This window comes from Mauremys reevesii, linkage group 12, assembly GCF_016161935.1.
Source record: "Mauremys reevesii isolate NIE-2019 linkage group 12, ASM1616193v1, whole genome shotgun sequence".
Taxonomy (NCBI): domain Eukaryota; kingdom Metazoa; phylum Chordata; order Testudines; family Geoemydidae; genus Mauremys; species Mauremys reevesii.
Window position 1 is genome coordinate 31,491,940 of NC_052634.1, and position 19,599 is coordinate 31,511,538.

The 19,599-nt window shown below is 59.0% G+C and overlaps 1 non-coding gene across 1 annotated transcript; it reads left to right on the forward strand.

Annotated features, from left to right (window-relative positions):
- The first annotated feature begins 1,709 nt into the window (after window positions 1-1,709).
- Window positions 1,710-1,783, forward strand: TRNAT-UGU. The gene has a single exon. It is a non-coding gene; the product is annotated as a tRNA-Thr (tRNA).
- The last annotated feature ends 17,816 nt before the right edge of the window (window positions 1,784-19,599 follow it).

Sequence of the window (19,599 nt, forward strand, 5' to 3'; positions counted from 1 at the left end):
TACAATGTTGCTTCTTGCAAACAAAAACCTTCTCAGAAACTCACTACTCCCTTGCTTTAAATAAAATGTCTAAATCCCAGATTTCTTAAAAAAAATTCTCTAGTGCTGTATTTCTTAGTTTTTATCTCAAAGGGAACATCCTCATCATCTCCCCAAATACCCTGGGACCTGCCCAAATTATTAAAATACCATCAACCGAGCAAGGCCAGGCGGTGAACCAGAGCTAGTGTCTAGGCCAAGCTGCTCTGAAGGAGGCAACTCAAACATTTTCTCCCTGCTTCCCTTGGCAAGCTCTGACTGAGAAAACAAAATTTCCCAAACTGAAAATTTTCTGCTGAAAAACCAATACTAGTCTGGTTGGGGACTTTGGTTTGCAAGTATTATTGTTATTATTCTCTTCTGATTTCTGAATCATTTCAGTTCAGTCTTTGTCCTCCTGGTGTGTTTCCAGCTGCTGAGTTGTGGCGGAGAGAGGCCAAGTCATGATGTCTCTACCCCTCTTTCATAGTTTCTTCCAACTTGCTAGGAAGCTCCTTTGCTACGATGTGAGTCAAGCAGTGTCCATTGTCGCTGTGCTATCTCGGAGAAGCCTGCATTGTACACAGTTCCTGGGCTAGTCCTTGGGAGTGTGGATCCCTTCAATGGGCCAGCAGCGAGTCTGGCTCCTCCCTTGTCACACCTGAAAGGCTGGTGGGGGGCATTTCTCAACCTCATAACATATCTCAGTAATGCACACAGAGCAAAACTTCATAACTTCCCAACCAATGCGAGCACACACAATCCAACAAGATATTAATGTTCAACAGATCAAGACTTTTGAAATGATACATCACAAGGCAGACTTTGTACAAACCATGTCATCATTATATGAGAGTGGTGAATATGGGGCTTCCAGGTGCTGCTCTGAGCACAGCCTGCCACACCTGGGCTTACACTGCAATGGAGACGTACCCTTAGAGTCCATCTCTCCTGGGATAAAGATGGCCCACACCTGACTCTCTGCCAATCCCCACTGGGCCCTGACAAGTGTTGTTCATGTTTGTATTCTATAAAGCAGAGGAGCAGATGAAGTTTTGCTCCCAAGGTTTGTGTGTGATTCTTTGGACAGGTCTACACTACAAAATTAGGTTGGTGTAATTACATTACTTAGGCTGGCAATGCAGTTCTATCAACCTAATCCCGGTATAGATAGTGGCTCAGCTGTCAGAACTTTCTGGAGCTATGAAAGGGGAGGGGCCCAGCCTCTGTAGCAAGAATGCAGGGCAGGCGAGTTCACGGCAGATGTGGTGGGATACTGGTGGAGGCCAGTTATGGTGATATAATGACCAGCAGCATTTACACTGACATTTGTCACTTTAAGTTTGCTGCAAAAAGCTCTAGGCCTCTCGTCGAGGTGGTTTTATTTTGTCACCATAACAGGGCAATTTTGTCGCCAGACGTGGCATTGCAGTGTGTGCACCAGCCAAAAACTGCTGACCGAGGGGCGTTGTGTGTTTTTCACACATCTGAGCAATATAATGATGCTGAAGTAACCTTGTAGTGCAGACCTGGCCAAAGATTCACACACACACACACACACACAGAGCTTGCAAGGAAAACCTCACCTGCTCCTCTGCTTTGCAGAATCCAAACACAAGCAAAGCTTGTCAGGCCCCAGTGGGGATGCAGGTAGTCAGGTGTGGGCAGACAGTATGTTGCTGCCACAGGTAGGCACCATGGCTTAGCTGGCTAAAGCGCCTGTCTTGTAAACAGGAGATCCTGGGTTCAGTTCCCAGTGGTGCCTCATTGACTAACTCTTGAGCAGCCTGGTATTGGCTACTGTGGGAGGACAAAACACAGAGCTCTTTGGTCCAGCCCAGTGTAGTTGTTTAAATTATACTCACAGGCATGGATAACAGAATTACTGAAAATTTGGAAGTTAAGAGCTGATAGGTCAGTGTTCTAGCCTGTCACAGATGATCCTGCTTCCTCTGGGACAGGGGCAGGTCTGGGCTCTCAGGATGAATGGCTCATTGTGGCTGCCAGAATCTGTGAGCAGCTCATTCAGTTTGCACCGAGGTTGAGTCCTGCTTTGTGCACCGTGTGTGAGAATGAAAATCCTAAACTGCCCTTTGAAATAACGAAAGCAGCAGGACGTGTTATTGTCCCTGCCCCAAAGCAGACAGACCAATGGAGAAATGCCGTTGAGTCGAGGGTAATACTCCACTGCCATTCTACCTTTTTTGCTTGCTAAACTCCCTCCCAACCTTGAGGGCTCCCAGAGCCCGGTATTGAGCATGAGCCGAGATGTCTACGCTGCAAATTTACCACCCCATGGCTAGCCTGGGAGCCTGCACTGGCACGGGACAGCGCTGGGTGTTTCATTGCAGTGTGGACACAGCCTAGCATTATGTCTACACTGCCATTAACACACCCAAGTCACTATTCTCAAACCCTGGGTCAGTTGATTCAGGCTTGTGAGGCTTGTGCTGCAGGGTTATAAAATAACAGCATAGAGACTTGGGCTTCAGCCCAGCCTCCGAGACCCCACGAGGGGTGAGGGTCTCTGAGCCTGGGCTCCAGTCTGAGCCCAGATGTCTACGCTGCAGTTTTTAGCTCCACAACCTGAGCCCCAGGAGCCCAAATCAGACCATCCAGGTCAGCCAGGCCAGCAGGATTTTATCACAGTCTAGATGCCCTCTCAGGATATGTCTACACTGCAATGTAAGTCCAGGGTTAGTAGAAGTCATGTCAGCAGCCCCAACACATAAACATAAACCACAAGGGAAAGACCCACCCCCCCAAATAAGCTGGGCAGTGTCCTTCTCCCTACGGTTCGTAAGTCCAGCAACCAAAAGTCCTTTAACATGAGCCATCCCCTCTCTGCACCCCACTCACAGCTGTTGTCCTTAGTCAGTGCAAGCCCAGAGGAGCCTCTGTAGAGTTCACCTGCCATCCTGGGTGGAAAAGTGGGAAATAAGAAGGCCCCGTACTCACTATGTCCCCTGCCTAGCAAGTGCTATTGAATTGAGGGTGAGTCCCTCTATCGGGGTCTGCCAAGCACAGTTGTGCTGCCCTCAATTCACACAACAAGGATAACAACCCTTTATTTCTCCTTCCCCTATAACATGGAGACTGGGAATCCAACACCAGACAAAAATGATTATTTCGGCAAGCAACCCAACATATTTCCAAAATACTGTAAAATCCACATGCAGACTCATATACGAAACCTTGCAAGAAAATCTTCCTGAGGGGGTCTGAAGGACCTGCTGCTGGAGGGAAGGAGGGAGCTGTGGGTTGGGATTGAGGGGCTCTGGGAATAGGAGAGGGCTGTGGGTTGGGACAGAGGAGAAGGGTGAAGAGGAGCAGGCTCTGGTTGGGAGTGAGGAGCAGTGAGCATAGGAGGGACTGAGGGTTGGGTCTGAGGGGCACTGGGAAAAGAGAGGACATGGGTTTAGGCTGAAGAGCATCTTCATTTGGGGATCCAGCAGGACAGGGGAAGGCAGCAGGTGATTCTAATTCCTTAGGGATATTCTGTGTGTTTGTATGTGTGTGTGTGTGTGTGTGTGCAGGGGAGGAACATGCTCTATGCCCAGAGGCCTTTATTCCTCCAGGCTGCAAGGACAGAGGGGCTGTCAGGAAGTTGCCCCTTCAAACCCACACACAAAAAGGCCCTTCTGAGGAAAGGGAAAATCCTGAAGAGAAAAAGTAACATCAAAGAGGACTCCAGCAAGACAGTTTAAGATCTTGGTGAGTAGTTTATCACCTGACCAGGGACTTGAACCCTGGACCCTCAGATTAAAATCTGATCCTCTGCCAATTGAGCTAGCCAGGCTCACAAAGCAAAATAGCAAGTTGGTGCAGAGGAGAAACTAGTCAAGAAAACAAAAGGGGGAAACAATAGGGGAAAACTGCTGCTCTCTCTGGCCTGGTGAGGGGGCTGTGCCGATCGGGTGTCCGCACTAAGCTCAGCATCAATATGGTGATCCCGGGGAAGCTTGGGGTCCCCAGGTTGCCTAAGGAGGGGTGAACCGGCCCAGGTCGGAAACGGAGCAGGTCAAAACTCCCGTGCTGATCAGTAGTGGGGTCACGCCTGTGAGTAGCCCCTGCAGCGTAGCCTGGGCAAGACAGTGAGACACGGTCTCTTTTTATACACCCCCCCTCCCCCGCAGAGGCTGTATGGGTGGATGGGAGCACCCATTGTGGGGATCCTGAACTGGTGGGAGGGAGGCACCATGTACCAGGGATCCCGAAACGCGGAACAGGGACACCCACACACCAGGTATCTTGCAGCAAGAGCTGCAGTCTTGATTTACAAACTGCAAGTGATGGCGAATTTACCACCTCCCTTGCGGAGCTGGTTCCACTAGATAATTAGCCTCACGGTTAAAAAATGGTCATTTCCAGTTGGCATTTTCTGACACCGACTACAAGCCCAGGGGGTCTTGTTCAGTGTTTGTCTGGTGAATTAAAGAACTCTTCAAATCACATATTCCCCCCTCTGGGAATTTGTAAAATGTATTTAAAACAGTGATTAAATCGCCTCTTAACCTCCAGGCAATGAAATCAATTGAGCTTCTTCAATCTCTCGCTGTAGACAGAAGAGAACATGCACATTTTCCTTGTTTTTAAAGGCAAAAATCCTGATCTTTCCAATGGGATCTTCTGCTTCAACTGTCAGTTTGGGGAAGGATTTGGCTTCCTAGGTTATAATCTCCCGCTCGGTTATAATCTGCAGTCTGAAGGGTCAAATTTAGACGAGGCCATTAGTGCTGCCCCCGTCTGGCCAGAGAGGGGAGCTCACAAGCAGAGTTGAAAGCTGGAGCTGAGAGGGACCTGGCAGGACACGCGGGGCACGAAGCCTCTCACGTGGGATCCTCGCTGTGCAGTAGGAGGCTGCGGGCAGCTGATTGTCAGGGCTCAGGGCTGCACCTGCCATGCTGAGCCGGTGTCTGTGCTAAGCTCGGCATCAATCAGGTGACTCTGGGAAGTTCGGGGTCCCTGGGCTCCGCAGGAGGTTGAAGCTGGTAACCCCGTGAGCTGGTTAAAGCTGCAGGTTGACGTGGGGGTTGCTGCCCCTGTGAACTTCTTCTGTAGCACCGCCGGGGCTGGACTGGGAGTGCCAGTTTTACCCCCCCCCCCCAGCCTGTATCGGGGGATGGGAGCACTCACACCCTGGGGACCCACCCACCAGAGATCTACGGGGTGGGGGGAGAGTGGCACCCACACCCAGGATCTTGTAGCGGGGACAAGGGCATCCACACTCCGGGATCCTCTGCAGAGGGACGGACACCCACACACCCAGGATTCTGTATGGGGGCAGAGGTACCCGGACACCTGGGCGGGAAAGGGGCACGAAACATCCGGGATCTTACCTGGCAGGACAGCGGCGCCTGCAGCTCGACATGAGACGGGGGCGGGGGGAGCAGGAGCATTTCCCAGTTCCAGGCTGTCCCCGTCTGGCCAAGGCACAGAGCTCACAAGCAGAGTTTAAAGCTCCAGCAGCCAAGCTGCAAAGCAAGCCGGGCTCTGTGGCTGGTGCCTGTGATCCCAGCTCCTGGGGAGGCTGAGGCCGGCGGATCACTTGAGCTCAGGAGTTCTGGGCTGCAGGGGGCTGTGCCGATCGGGTGTCCACACTAAGTTCAGCATCAATATGGTGATCCCGGGGAAGCTCAGGGTCTCCAGGTTGCCTAAGGAGGGGTGAACTGGCCCAGGTCGGAAACGGAGCAGGTCAAAACTCCTGTGCTGATCAGTAGTGGGATTCCACCTGTGAATAGCCCCTGCAGCGTAGCCTGGGCAAGACAGTGAGACACAGTCTCTTCTTAGACACCCCTACCCCGCAGAGCCTGGAGTGGGGGATGGGAGCACCCACACGCTGGGGAATCTGACTTGCGGGTTAGGGACGCACCCAAGCAACACGGATCTTGAAAAGAGGAACAGCGACACCCACAGAGCCTGGATGGGGGCAGGGGAACCACACATGGGAGCTAGTTCATGGGGTGGGGGACACACCCATATGCTCCGTTGCACCATTCTTAATGAGAAGAACGGGGGCATCCGCACAACATGGATCCTTAATGAGCTGGGGGACACCCACACACTCCACTATTAACCAGGAGGGACAGGGGCACCAGACACCCCCAGTAGCGTGGAGAACCCCCACATCCACCGGATCCCTCATGGGGGGTAAGACAGAGGGGATTGTAATGGGGCCCAGCGCACCCACGCACCAGGGATTGTTAAGAGTTGAAGGGACAGGGATACCCACACACACTGAGATCACGTCCTTGGAGGAACGCAAACCCTCCACAGAAAGACCTGGTCTGTTCCATGATGGCAGCCCAGCCTGGGTGAGTCAAAGTCTCTTTTTATACAGCCATGCCCCAGAGATCCTGACTAGGGGGAGACACCCACCCACCAGAGATCCTTAATGGTCTAGGGTGCACCCACACACCAGGGATTCTTATGGGTGGGACGAATGGAGACAGCCAGACACACTGAGATCACTTCCTCCCAGGAGCCTGGGCCAGACAGGGAGACACAGTCCCCCTTTACATATGTAAGGGGACTGTTGCCCCCTTACTAACATTCAGTGGGGGTGTTTTGGTTGCTAGCTCCCAGCACTAAAAGGGGAGGGATCGATGGCAAATCAGGACCCTGAGACTGACAGTCCCCAGGAACAATGGCAAGAGGCCAATGCTCCAGGTCAGCCTGATTGACAGGGCAGGCCGGCTAATCAGGAAGACAGAAGGCCAGGGTGGGTCCCGTCCTCCGTGTGAGCAGGAATGTGCCGGAGTCAGACGGAGTGGGGCCGAGCAAAGGAGAAAGCAGGGGCCCAAGCTGAGCTGGAGAGCAGAGCCGGGCCAGATCCAGAGGGGCCAGAGGCACAGCCCAGAGAGAGCAGATCCTGTGCTGGGAGCGGAGCTGCAGCCAGAGGCGCAGCGCAGAGAGAGCAGACCCTGTGCTGGGAGCGGAGCTGCAGCCAGAGAGCCACAGGCACAGCGCAGAGAGAGCAGATCCTGTGCTGGGAGCGGAGCTGCAGCCAGAGAGCCACAGGCACAGCGCAGAGAGAGCAGACCCTGTGCTGGGAACAGAGCTGCAGCCAGAGAGCCACAGGCACAGCCCAGAGAGAGCAGACCCTGTGCTGGGAGCGGAGCTGCAGCCAGAGAGCCACAGGCACAGCCCAGCGAGAGCAGATCCCGTGCTGGGAGCGGAGCTGCAGCCAGAGAGCCACAGGCACAGCGCAGAGAGAGCAGATCCTGTGCTGGGAGCAGAGCTGCAGCCAGAGAGCCACAGGCACAGCGCAGAGAGAGCAGATCCTGTGCTGGGAGCGGAGCTGCAGCCAGAGAGCCACAGGCACAGCGCAGAGAGAGCAGACCCCGTGCTGGGAGCGGAGCTGCAGCCAGAGAGCCACAGGCACAGCCCAGGGAGAGCAGATCCTGTGCTGGGAGCGGAGCTGCAGCCAGAGAGCCACAGGCACAGCGCAGAGAGAGCAGATCCTGTGCTGGGAGCGGAGCTGCAGCCAGAGAGCCACAGGCACAGCGCAGTGAGAGCAGACCCTGTGCTGGGATCAGAGCTGCAGCCAGAGAGCCACAGGCACAGCCCAGAGAGAGCAGATCCTGTGCTGGGAGCGGAGCTGCAGCCAGAGAGCCACAGGCACAGCGCAGAGAGAGCAGACCCTGTGCTGGGAGCGGAGCTGGAGCCAGAGGCACAGCGCAGAGAGAGCAGATCCTGTGCTGGGAGCAGAGCTGCAGCCAGAGAGCCACAGGCACAGCCCAGGGAGAGCAGACCCTGTGCTGGGAGCAGAGCTGCAGCCAGAGAGCCAGAGGCACATCCCAGGGAGAGCAGATCCTGTGCTGGGAGCAGAGCTGCAGCCAGAGAGCCAGAGGCACAGCCCAGGGAGAGCAGATCCTGTGCTGGGAGCGGAGCTGCAGCCAGAGAGCCAGAGGCACAGCGCAGAGAGAGCTGATCCTGTGCTGGGAGCGGAGCTGCAGCCAGAGAGCCAGGTGTAGTGAGCAACTGGGGCCAGCCAAGGGGGGACCTTGGGCAAAGGGCCCACCACAAAAAGACACCCCCAGCCAAGGGTCCATGCAGGCCAGGCTGGGAGGGGGACTTTAACCTGCCGGGGGGCTGGCACTGGGAAGAAGGATCCCACCACCCAAAGCCCGGAGGTGTGTGGTCACCACCATTTCAAGTGTCCCACCCACAGCATCCCTGCAGCACAGCCAGGGCCTGAGAAGGAGGCCTGGGGCCTACAAGGAACAGACTGCAAAGTGCCTTGATGTCCAGAGACATTGTTTGTAATGTTCCCTGCCACAGAGCAGGGTGATGTGTTTCCCTGTAACCGTTCCCATTTATTCTTATTCTTTTCTTCAAATTGATTGTTAAGTAAACAACTTGTATTTGCTTTAAATTGTCTGGAATAATCAGTGGGTCAGGGAGGTGCCCAGTGCAGAGAGGGTACCCCGGAGTGGGGACACCTTAGCCCCTGTCCTAGGTGGCCACAGCAGGGTTGGGGGTTGAGCCCCCCAGGAATCCTGGGCCCAGTCTTGTTGGGGCTACGAGAACTCTGCCAAACAGGAGAGTCCTCAAGGGCAGGGAGGCCTCTGGGTAAAGGAAGTGGGAGCGAGGACTCAGATCCTTTCGCTAGCCCACTTCACCGGGGTAGCACAGAAGCCAGGAAAGTTCCCCACAGTAGCGGGACCATTCCCCCACTTACACATCTCTGCCAGACAACCTTCCTCCCACCCCCTCCACAGAATGTTCTTATCTGGAGGTGAAGCCAGGGAAATCACATGGAGGATTCTTACCTGGGGAACTGGGGGGACCCACTTACCACCAGAGATTCTTAAGGGCAGGAGGAACAGGGACTCCCACCTCTGTAGCATGGGGATGGGTCGCCTGCTGGGATCATCTGGGCATATTTCACCTCGTCAGTTCCCTGCCATTGCCTTGGGGGCCCCTTGTTCGCTGCCTCTGGTACCCAGTTTAGCCTCCTTCCTGAGGGCTGAAACGCTTTGATCTATCTAAGGTCTGTGGGATCAATACGTGCCATGGTGTAATTCTGTGTTATTCGGGGGTCAGACTAGATGAGCTAATGGCCCCTTCTGCCCTTAAACGCCATGAAAACATTTCCCTGGTTTCTCCTTGCGCCTGACAGACACCACTGTGAGGGGCCCAATAGAAGATCCCGCACACAGCGCTCTGGCTCTTACGTTACTTGGGGACGTCAGCGCTTTCCTAGCAAAGCTGCTGCTAAAGCGCTGGATTTGGGGAACGGTTCGGCTCCGGTTCAGAGATCTGCCTGCGGGGTGTGAACCTGCCACGAGGAGCGGGAAACTCAACCAGCAACGGGAGGCGTTGGCTGAGCTCCAGGCTGCCCCCGTGTGGCCAAAGCTTAGAACTGAGCAGCGGAGTTTAAAGCTGGCGCTGGGAGGGACCTGAACACGTGGGGCACGAAGGCTCCTGCGTGTAATACTTGTTGGGTGGGCAGCTGAGCGTAGCTGATTGCCGGAGTTCAGGGCTGCACCCCGGGGTGCTGAGCAGGTGTCTGTGCTCAGGTTGGCCTCGCTATGCTGGTTTCTGGGAAGTTTGGGGCCACCAGTTCCCCCTAGGGAGAGGGGAGCCCGCCGAGGAAAGGAGGCCGGCAAAACTCTGGTACCAATTGGCAGTGGGACTGCCCCTGTGAAGAGCCGCTGTAGCCCCGCCAGGGAGAGCTGGTCTCTCTTTATGCAGCCCCCCCCGACCCCATTCCTCAGGATGAGGGTTGTGCTCAAAGATCTGTGCCCCGTGTTTTCACCTCCATGTAGGCGCACAGTGCAAATAACCCTCAGTGCATCAGCTCAGTGCCAGGCTCCACTTCCACCCACTCAGAACGCAGAGCTCCCAGGCTGAGCCTGAAATTGGAAGCAGGAGACCTTGTAACCAGCCGGGCCCCGTGGCTGAGCCTGTGATCCCAGCTCCTGGGAGGCTGAGGCCGGCGGATCGCTTGAGCTCAGGAGGTCTGGGCTGTAGGGGGCTGTGCCAATCGGGTGTCCGCACTAAGTTTGGCATCAATATGGTGATCCCGGGGAAGCTTGGGGTCCCCAGGTTGCCTAAGGAGGGATGAACCGGCCCAGGTCGGAAACGGAGCAGGTCAAAACTCCTCTGCCATTCAGTAGTGGGATTGCACCTGTGAATAGCCCCTGCAGCGTAGCCTGGGCAAGACAGTGAGATATGGTCTCTTTTTATACACATCCCCCCACAGAGCCTGGAGGGGGGATGGGAGCACCCACACGCTGGGGATTCTGACTTGGGGGGGAGGGACGCCCCCCTGCAACACAGATCTTGAAAAGGGGAACAGAGACACCCACAGAGCCTGGGGGCAGGCAGGGGAAACCAGACACGGGAGCTAGTTCATGGAGTAGGGGACAGAGATCCTGGATGGGAGCACCCACATGATGGGATCTTGAACTGGGAGGAGGGAAGCGCCATGTACCAGAGGTTCTGAAGGGGGAACAGGGACACCCACACACCAGGTATCTTGCAGCAAGAGCTGCAGTCTTCATTTACACACGGCAGTGATGGGGAATTAACCAAATCCCGTGCGGAGCTTGTTCCACTAGATGATTAGCCTCACTGAAGTACCCAGACCTTTTAACAATAAGAAGTGAAATGAAATGGCCACATGATGGCAACAGATCCTGAGAAACATGTTAGTCTCCATAGGCGCCGACTTATATGGGGCTCTGGGGCTTTAGCCCCAGGAATATTCCCAAGCAGGGGCTCTGCCCCACCAATGTTTTCTCCCCTGCTTGGAGCGCACCCGCCGCCGCCACCGTCGCCACGGCTGGAGCTTCCCCCCTCCCCGCCCAGCAGGGGCGGCTCTAGGCACCAGCAAAACAAGCTGGTGCCTAGAGCTGGGGCCCCAGCTCATCCTGCCGCTGCGAGCCGAGGTGCGGCCCGTCCCCTGCAGCCGGGCAGGGCCGCGCTACCGGCTCCGCTTGGGGAGAGGGATGGCCTTACCGGTAGCGCGGCCCCGCCTGGCTGCAGAAGACGGGCCGCTCCTCCTCCGCTTGTTCGCGCCCGGGTCCTACACAGCGCAGCAGCAGCAGCTTGGCTGGGGCTAAGCTCCGCCCGCTCAGAGCCGCGTGGTCAGGGGGCGGGGCTGGGAGCTCCGGGCCGAGCGGCTCCTCCCCTGACCACGCGGCTCTGAGCAGGGAAGAGCTCAGCCCCCTCCGGGAGCCATGCGGCTGCAGTGCTGGGCAGGGCCGCTTCTCCAGGTGCGCAGTGAGCGGGGGGTGAGCAGCCGGGGCCGGGGGGTTGGCTAAGGGGCAGGGAGTCCCGGGGACACTCAGGGGGCAGGGAGGGGGCACAGGTTCTGTGGGGGGAGGGGCAGTCAGGGGCCAGGGAAGGGGGGTTGGATTGGGGGTCTCAGGAGGTGGTTGTCAGGCACCCCCGACCCCATTACCCCCAGGCCTAGCCTGACCCCAGCTCCAAACCCAGCCCCACTGAGATGGGCACCCCAAACCCATCCTCCCCACCCAGCCCTGTCCCCCAGCTCCAAGCCCAGCCCCTCTGAGGTGGGCACCCCCCCAAACCCATCCTCCCCTCCCAGCCCTGACCCCCAGCTCCAAGCCCAGCCCCACTGAGATGGGCACCCCCCCAAACCCATCCTCCCCTCCCAGCCCTGACCCCCAGCTCCAAGCCCAGCCCCACTGAGATGGGCACCCCCCCCAAACCCATCCTCCCCACCCAGCCCTGACCCCAGCTCCAAGCCCAGCCCCTCTGAGATGGGCACCCCCAAACCCATCCTCCCCACCCAGCCCTGTCCCCAGCTCCAAGCCCAGCCCCACTGAGATGGGCACCCCAAACCCATCCTCCTCCCAGCCCTGACCCCAGCTCCAAGCCCAGCCCCTCTGAGATGGGCACCCCAAACCCATCCTCCCCACCCAGCCCTGACCCCAGCTCCAAGCCCAGCCCCCCGGACCGGGGCACACCCCCCTGCCCCACCCCCCTCCCAGCCCTGACCCCCAGCTCTGAGCCCAGCCCATCTGATCCGGACATCCCCTGTACCCATTCCCCACAGCCCTGACCCCAGCTCCAAGCCCAGCCCCTCTGATCCGGGCATCCCCCTGTGCCCAGTCCGCCCACAGCCCTGGCCCCCGCTCCGGGCCCCGCCCCTCTGATCCGGACACCCCTGACCCCATTCCCCACAGCCCTGACCCCAGCTCCGAGCCCAGCCCCTCTGATCCGGACACCCCCCTGTACCCATTCCCCCCACAGCCCTGACCCCCAGCGCTGAGCCCAGCCCCTCTGATCCGGACACCCCTGTACCCATTCCCCACAGCCCTGACCCCCAGCTCTGAGCCCAGCCCTCTGAGCTGGGCACCTAACACCATCCCCACAGCCCTGACCCCCAGCTCTGAGCCCAGCTGCTCTGAGGGGGGCACCTGACCCCATCCCCACAGCCCTGACCCCCAGCTCTGAGCCCAGCTGCTCTGAGGTGGGCACTCCTGACACCATCTCCCTCACCCCAGACCCCAGCTCGAGCCCAGCCCCGTTGAGCTGGGCACCTGACCCCATCCCCACCCCAGACCCCCAGCTCTGAGGCGAGCCCCTCTGAGCCAGACAACCTCCGACCCCATCTCCCACAGTCCTGAGCCCAGCCCCTGTGAGCCAGGCACCCCAGAGCCCAGCTCCCCACCCAGCCCTGGGCAACAGCAGCACCACCTCCAGGCAGTGACAGCCCATTGGCACCAACCATCACCCAGCAACAGCCCATTATGTAATTGCAAATGTAGACAGACCAGTAAAGCATTTAATGTTTTTAAATAATGTATTTGGTGTATTTTCAAATTATTACAAATTAATTTTCACTAGTTATTTTTACATTTCCAAATACATGTTACTATAGTATTGCAACTTTTTTTTATGGAAGGGGCCCCCAAAAATGCTTTGCCCCAGGCCCCCTGAATCCTCTGGGCGGCCCTACCCCGTGTGTGTGAGGAGCTGGGGAGGGACGGAACCGGGGTCCCCTGGAGCCGAGCCCGGGCTGCGATGGCGGCGAGGGGCTCCTGGAGTGTGTGAGGAGGTGAGCGGCCGGCTGGGTTCGTCGGTGCTGAGCAGGTAGCCCCGCAGCCGGAGATCCTTGCCTTCCCTCCCGCCGGGGCTGGGCCAGGGCACCGTGAGGCTGAAGAGCAGCAGGTCCAGGGGGCTCTCCAGGTCCTCGGCTGCCAGCATGTCGGGGGTGAGGGCGGTGAGTGCGAACTGATCCACCTTGGCCACCAGCAGTGCTGCGAAGCCCAGGGAGGGGGCCGTGTTCTTTGCGCCACCCCGTAGCCGCGCCGCCACCTGGAAGTACTCCCGCTCCGCGCCGCCCAGCAGCTCCACCCGCATGGGGACAGAGTCACAGCTGGGCCAGGGTTTGGCTGCAGTGTGCTGGTAGCGGATCCCACATTTGGGGTGGAGCCCAGTGCTGGGGCAACAGGGGGTGTGCGGGGGCTCATTTCTGGGGCGGGGAGGGCAGCCAAAAATGTTTTGCTTGGGGCGGCAAAACCTAGAGCCGGCCCTGCCGCCCCAGAGCTTCCCTGCCTGAACACAGACCAGACAGCGTGTCTCTCTCCCTTGCCTCTGCTGCTGCCGGCTGCTGCCTAAGGCAATGCAAGCTGCTGTTGCTTGCTGGAGCACCGGCCGGGGGAGGGGAGCGGAGTGGAGGGGGCTGTGCCATGTTTGGCAGCCCTCCCCTCCCCCTACCTGGAGGAGAGGCAAAGGGGACTTCCGGCCAGGACTCGGAGACTGACCTCACTCACCTGAGCAGCTGCTGGGGCTTCCGTGAGTGTTTGACCCTATGATTCCCACCCCCCAGCCCCAGCCCCAGCCCCCACTCCTGCCCAACGCTGGGGAAGGGGCAGCCCCATGCCATCCTCCCACCGTCCCCAGTGAAGCTACGGTGAGGGCAGCAGGCTGCAGCCTGCAGCAGGGGTCAGGGAGGCAGGAAGCCATATATGAAGGCAGTGCCCCTCCCCTCCAGCACCCACCCACCACAGGGCAGATGGGGGAGGGGATTCATAGACCTACCTGAGCAGCTAGGGCTTGGGTGAATTTTATGACACCCTGCTCCCCTGCCCCATAGCCATCACCGTGCAGACCCCACTTCTGCCCCATGCTGGGCAAGGGGCAGCCCCATCCACAGTGAAGTTATGGTGAGGGGCAGTAACATGGAAGGCCACCTGTGATGGCAACCCCCACCCCCTAGTACCCATCATAGAGGAGGTGAGTGAGCTTTCTGGACCTGAGAGGGGGGCCTAGGAGCATGTGCAGTGACTGTGGTGCAGAGTGAGTGTGCTGTGGGGGGTAGGGGGGCAGAGGAGGGGTCCCTCCCCTGGAGCTTGCTGCTGCCAGTGGTGGTGATGGGGAGTCCTCTCTGGCCCTAGCCCTGGGGCAGCCTGTCTGCACCCCAAGTTCCTCATCCTCAGCCCTGGCTCACCCCAAAGCCTGCACCCCCAGCACCGAGCACGCTCCTGCACTGTGAACCCCTCATCCCCAGCCCCACCCCAGAACCCTCACCTGAGGGGAAAAACATGCAACTTAAATTTGGTGGTCAGTTTGGAGTATCATTGTATTTAGCACAATATTTGATTATTTTACACCCTTCAAAGTATGTAACTGGTCATATACAGGTGTTTTCTCTGAGTACTGTCTGTGTGCCTCAGTTTCCCCAATGCATTTCTTAAGGCTCTAGATGGTGGGATAAGGGGGTGTGATTGTTGTAAAGCCCTAGAGGGCCAGTGTGATGCCGTCTGCACAGAGAATGGCCGACACCCTGTCTCCAGGCAACTGATGGCCTGGGCCACTCTCCTGCAAGGTGCCAACTGAAGGTGTTGGAGAACAAAGAGATCAGGTGGCCTCCTAATGCCTGGAAAAGAGACAAAGGCCAGAGGAGGGAGTGTCAGTGCCTGTGCGGACTTCCGGGAAGCGCATGGTGTGGAAGGGGATGCTGGGATGCTTTGGAACAACTCCATACAAAGCCAGTCAGGACTCTGGGGGAGCCTCCTCTCTGAGCATACTGTCTCCAGGGCAAGAAGCTTACACATTCCTGGGTCTGACCTCAGAGCATTCAGCCCTTCCACACCGTGTGCTTTCCACAGCGAGTGTGCCCAGGCAGGTCCTGGGGCAACCAGAGGTCCCTGCACCCCAACTCCGCAGTCAGACGTGACTCTCAGCCAGACAGTAAAACAGAAGGTTTATTAGATGACAGGAACACAGTCTAAAACAGAGCTTGTAGGTACAGAAAACAGGACCCCTCAGTCAGGTCCATCTTGGGGGGTGGGGAGCCCAGACCCAAGTTCTGGGCCTCTCCCGATTTCCCCAGCCAGCTCCAAACTGACACTCCCTCCTCTGGCCTCTGTGTCTCTTCCGGACAAGGAGGCCACCTGATCTCTTTGTCCCCAACACTGTCAGTTGGCACTTTGCAGGGGAAACTGAGGCACCCACACAGTATTCAGAGAAAACATTAAGAACATTCCCACTTTGTCACAACAGGTGCAACAAAATTTAATACTGTATATTAAAGCAGGCAAGTGCTGCTTCTGACTTTCCACTTTTAATTGACCCTTGTAATCTTGTAGTGCTGACGCATTGTAGCTTCATTTTATATCAGCTTACAGGGTGAGAGCGGGGGGGGGGACACCACCATTTTGGGCCCCACCAAAAATTATACGAACCTGCCGCCTATGGGGGCAGGGCCAGGCCAAGACCCCGGGACACGGGAGTTCGCGTCAGGAGCCGGAGGGGGCGGGGCCGGGGCTCTCTGGGGGCGGGGCGGAAAAGTTGCTCAGACAACGCCCCCTCCCGGTGCACTCTGGGAAGCGTAGTTCTCTCTCTCTCACACGCGGCCTCTATTGGAGGAGGGGCCGTAGCTCGTCACTTCGCCGCACCCCTCCCCGCTCCCTGATTGGCGGAGAGAGCGCGGGACAGAGACTCGGCGCGTGGGGGAGGCCCCGGTTCCCTCGCCCCGAGGCTTCGCTGCCCCTCCCCCCGCGGGGCACGCGCTGCGGCCGTTGGGATTTGAATCCCGCGTGGGATCCGGGCGGGGGGGGCACAGGGCAGAGGCAGCGCGGAGTGAAAGGGCTTCACACCCCCCCAGCTGGGCCTGGGGGGCAGCAGCGGGGGGGGGGCTGAGCTGCAGGGGAGCAGCCCCAGAAGCGGCAGCCTGGGGCCACGGGGCCCCTCAGCCCCCCCCAACCTGCCCCCGCAGTGTCCCCCCCCCCGCTGTGACCCTCCCGCCAGCCCGCCCCGCGTCCTCCCCACCCTGTCCGCTCTGCCCGGCCTTTCCCTTCGCCTCCCCGCCCTCCTCCTCCCCATCCTCAGCGCCCCGCCCCAACCTCCTCCCCATCCCTGTCCTCAGCACCTCCCTCTCCTTCCCCAGCACCCCACCCTCCTTCTCCTCCCCATCCTCAGCACCCCTTCCTCCTCCTCCCCCCATCCCCATCCTCAGCACTCCCCTCCTCCCCTCTGTAGGGCCCCGACAGCCTTCAAGCCCCCGTGTTTCCCCTTCTGTTGTGACCCTCTCGCCAGCCCCACCCCCATCTGTGGGGATCCCTCAGCCCCCAGTGTCCCCTCCCCCATCCTGTACACACTGCCTGGCCTTTCTCTTCGCTGCCCTCCTCCTCCTCCCCTGCTCCCCCCTGTCCTCAGTGCTCCATCCCCCCTTCCTCCTGCCCCTCCCCGTCCTCAGCGCCCTGCCCCTAATTGATTCCAGCCCATTTCTCCATTGCTGGGCCCCACTTTCTCATCCCCCCACTGCCCCAGTCCATCCCCAGGGTGTGAGGTTCCTCATCTCCCATCTCTGCTACCCCCCAACCTGCCGGGTTCCCCTTTTCAGCCACTGTGGGGCCCTCCAACCCGCCCCCACCCACCCACTCTGGGCTCTAAATCCCACATTCCCACAATGCACCTTGGTAACCCCACCCTCCTCTGTCCCTAATCCCCCTAGTCCCTTCCCTTGGGTCCTCCTGGACACCCCAGCCCACAGTCCGGCCCCCACATACACCCCAGTCACTCATTCACACGCTGAGCTAGTTCTTCAGGGGCCCCCACAGCCCCCCAAACTCCTCCATCCATGAGCCCCGTGGGCCTGTGGCCGGGAAGTGGGGGAAGCTCCCACTTTGATGCCCAGAACCCCCCTTATCTCCTGCTAGCTCCTGGTATTCTGGCCGGTGTCCAACTTCCCCTTCGCTGTTGGTCTTCAAACCTCCTCCAAGCAACCCCCCCCCCCAGTCCCTTAGCTGCCAAACCTCCCCTGGAGCCCAACCCTGGGGGGGGCACCCCACCTGAAAACCCTACGGCACCATGGGAGTGGTAGTGTCCACTGCCATCTCCCCCCAGCCAGGGTGGGCCCCCTGCACCATGGGATTGGTAGTGTCAGGAGAAAGCAGGAGGAGTAGGTGGGGTCTGTGCTCCTGCGGGGAGGTGCTGCCCTTGCTGTGAAAAGGCCCCACCCTTAGGGGAGATGTCATCTCCCTGCCCTGCCACGCTCTGCACCAGCCCCTGCTTGTCACGGGAGCAGGGCTGGCTCGAGGCACCAGTGTAGCAGCAGGCGCTTGGAGCGGCCAGTTCAAAGGGGCGGCCCGTCCGGTATCGGGGCAGCACGGCTGGGTCTTGGGCGGAAATTCGGCGGCAGGTCCCTCATTCCCTGTCTTAGTCTTTGAGCTGCCGCCGAATTGCTGCCAAAGAGGAAGGGAGGGAGGACTCGCCGCCGAACTGCCGCAGAAGCAGCAGTGTGGTTGAGCTGCTGCCGAAGAGCCACAGCTTGTCCTTTTCCCCCCTCCTGCTTGGGGTGGCAGAAAAGCTGGAGCTGGCCCTGCACAGGAGGAGCAGGCTCCAGTCTGCGGAGCTGCAGCAGGGAACCCCGCAGCAGGGAACCCCGCAGCCCAACGCCTGTCAGGCCCCCCCGTTCTCCATGCCCCTAATCCCTGCTGCCCCCCCCCCCCATCAGTTATAGAACAGGAGGCAACTTAACTTCCGCTCACTGTTCCCGGTGGGGCTCTAACAGAGCGCGAACCGGAGCCACTTAACTTCCATTCGCTGTTCCCTTTATAGACGCACAGTCAGAGCTCTCACAGGCTGGGCAGCAAGGAGCTGATGCCGTTTGTCTCACCCCAGTGGATATTGCAGCCCTTAGTATAGAGGTTTGTTCTTTAAACATGGGGTCAGTCTCCTGTGGGGTTGGGCCATGCCCCTAACCCTGTGCCCCCCTCTGCACCCCTAACCCTGTGCTCCCCCCTGCACTCCCTCCAGCACCCCTAACCCCTACATCCCCAACCTCTGGCTCCCCTAACCCTGTGCTCCCTCCAGCATCCCTAACCCCTAGATCCCCAACCTCTGGCTCCCCTAACCCTGCACCCCTCCAGCACTGTTACATCCCTCACCCCTAACCCTGTGCCCCCCTTGAACCCTAAACCTGTGACCTCTGGCACCCCTACACCCCAACCCTGCTCCCCTCCTGCTCCCCTCACCCTGCCCCCTAACCTCTGCACCCCTAACCCCTGTGCTCCCTCTCTGGCACCCAACCCCTGAACCCCTAACCCTGCACCCCATCTGGTGCACCCAACCTCTGCACCCCTAACCCTGTGCCCCACCTCTGCACCCCTAACCCCTGCCTCCTTCCGCACCCGTAATCCCTGCACTGTGCCCCCTTTTCCCCTAACCCCTGCACCCCCTCCTGTGCCCACTTGGGGAAACTGACCTGGATGCACGGAGTAGCTGGCATTGCTGCTCGCTCCCCCCACCGCCCCGAACACTGCTCCTCCGCACATCGCTAGGGGGCTGTGAGAGGGGGAGCAATGAGCGACATCAGGGCTCCCTGCCTCCAGGTCACCTTCCCCACCTGGGCTGCTGCTCTCTGTCCTCCCCTTATGCAGCCCAAGTGGTGGAGAAGGTGACCTGGAGGCAGGGATCCCCGATGTCGCTCCTTGCTCCCCCCTCACAGCCCCCTAGGGGGGCACGGAGGAACATTGGGGGGAGCAGTATCCGCTTATCACCGCTCTCTCCCCCTTCTCTTCCCCTCCCTCCCCCCATGTTCCTATGCCGGGAGGGAGCAGGGAGAAATCTGGGCACCACCCCAGGCAGCACTCCCCTGCCAGCCGGGAGCAGTTTCTGACTTTACACCTGCAGCACACACCTCTCTGCCACCGTACAGCACCGCCCTTGACCATGGTACCCCTGGGCAATTCCCTGGTGGCACCCACCCCTAAGGCTGGCCCTGGCTATGGGCTTCAGAGGGAGTGAGCAGACCAGGCGGCCATGGAGAGGTCCAGCCCCTGTTCTCCTCTCCGAGCTGCTAGCAATCAGAGGCCAGGGACATGCTTCCATGCTGATGACAGGTACTGCTCGATAATGATCCAAAGTACAGGGGTGGCTCCACACCCCAGCACGCCAAGCGCGTGCTTGGGGCGGCATGCCGCGGGGGGCGCTCTGCTGGTCCCAGGAGGGCAGCAGGCGGTTCTGGTGGACCTCCCACAGACGTGCCTGCGGAGGGTCCACTGATCCCGCGGCTGGGGTGGAGCATCCGCAGGCACGTCTGCGGGAGGTCCACCAGAGCCGCGGGACAGGCGACCGGCAGAGCGCCCCCCGCAG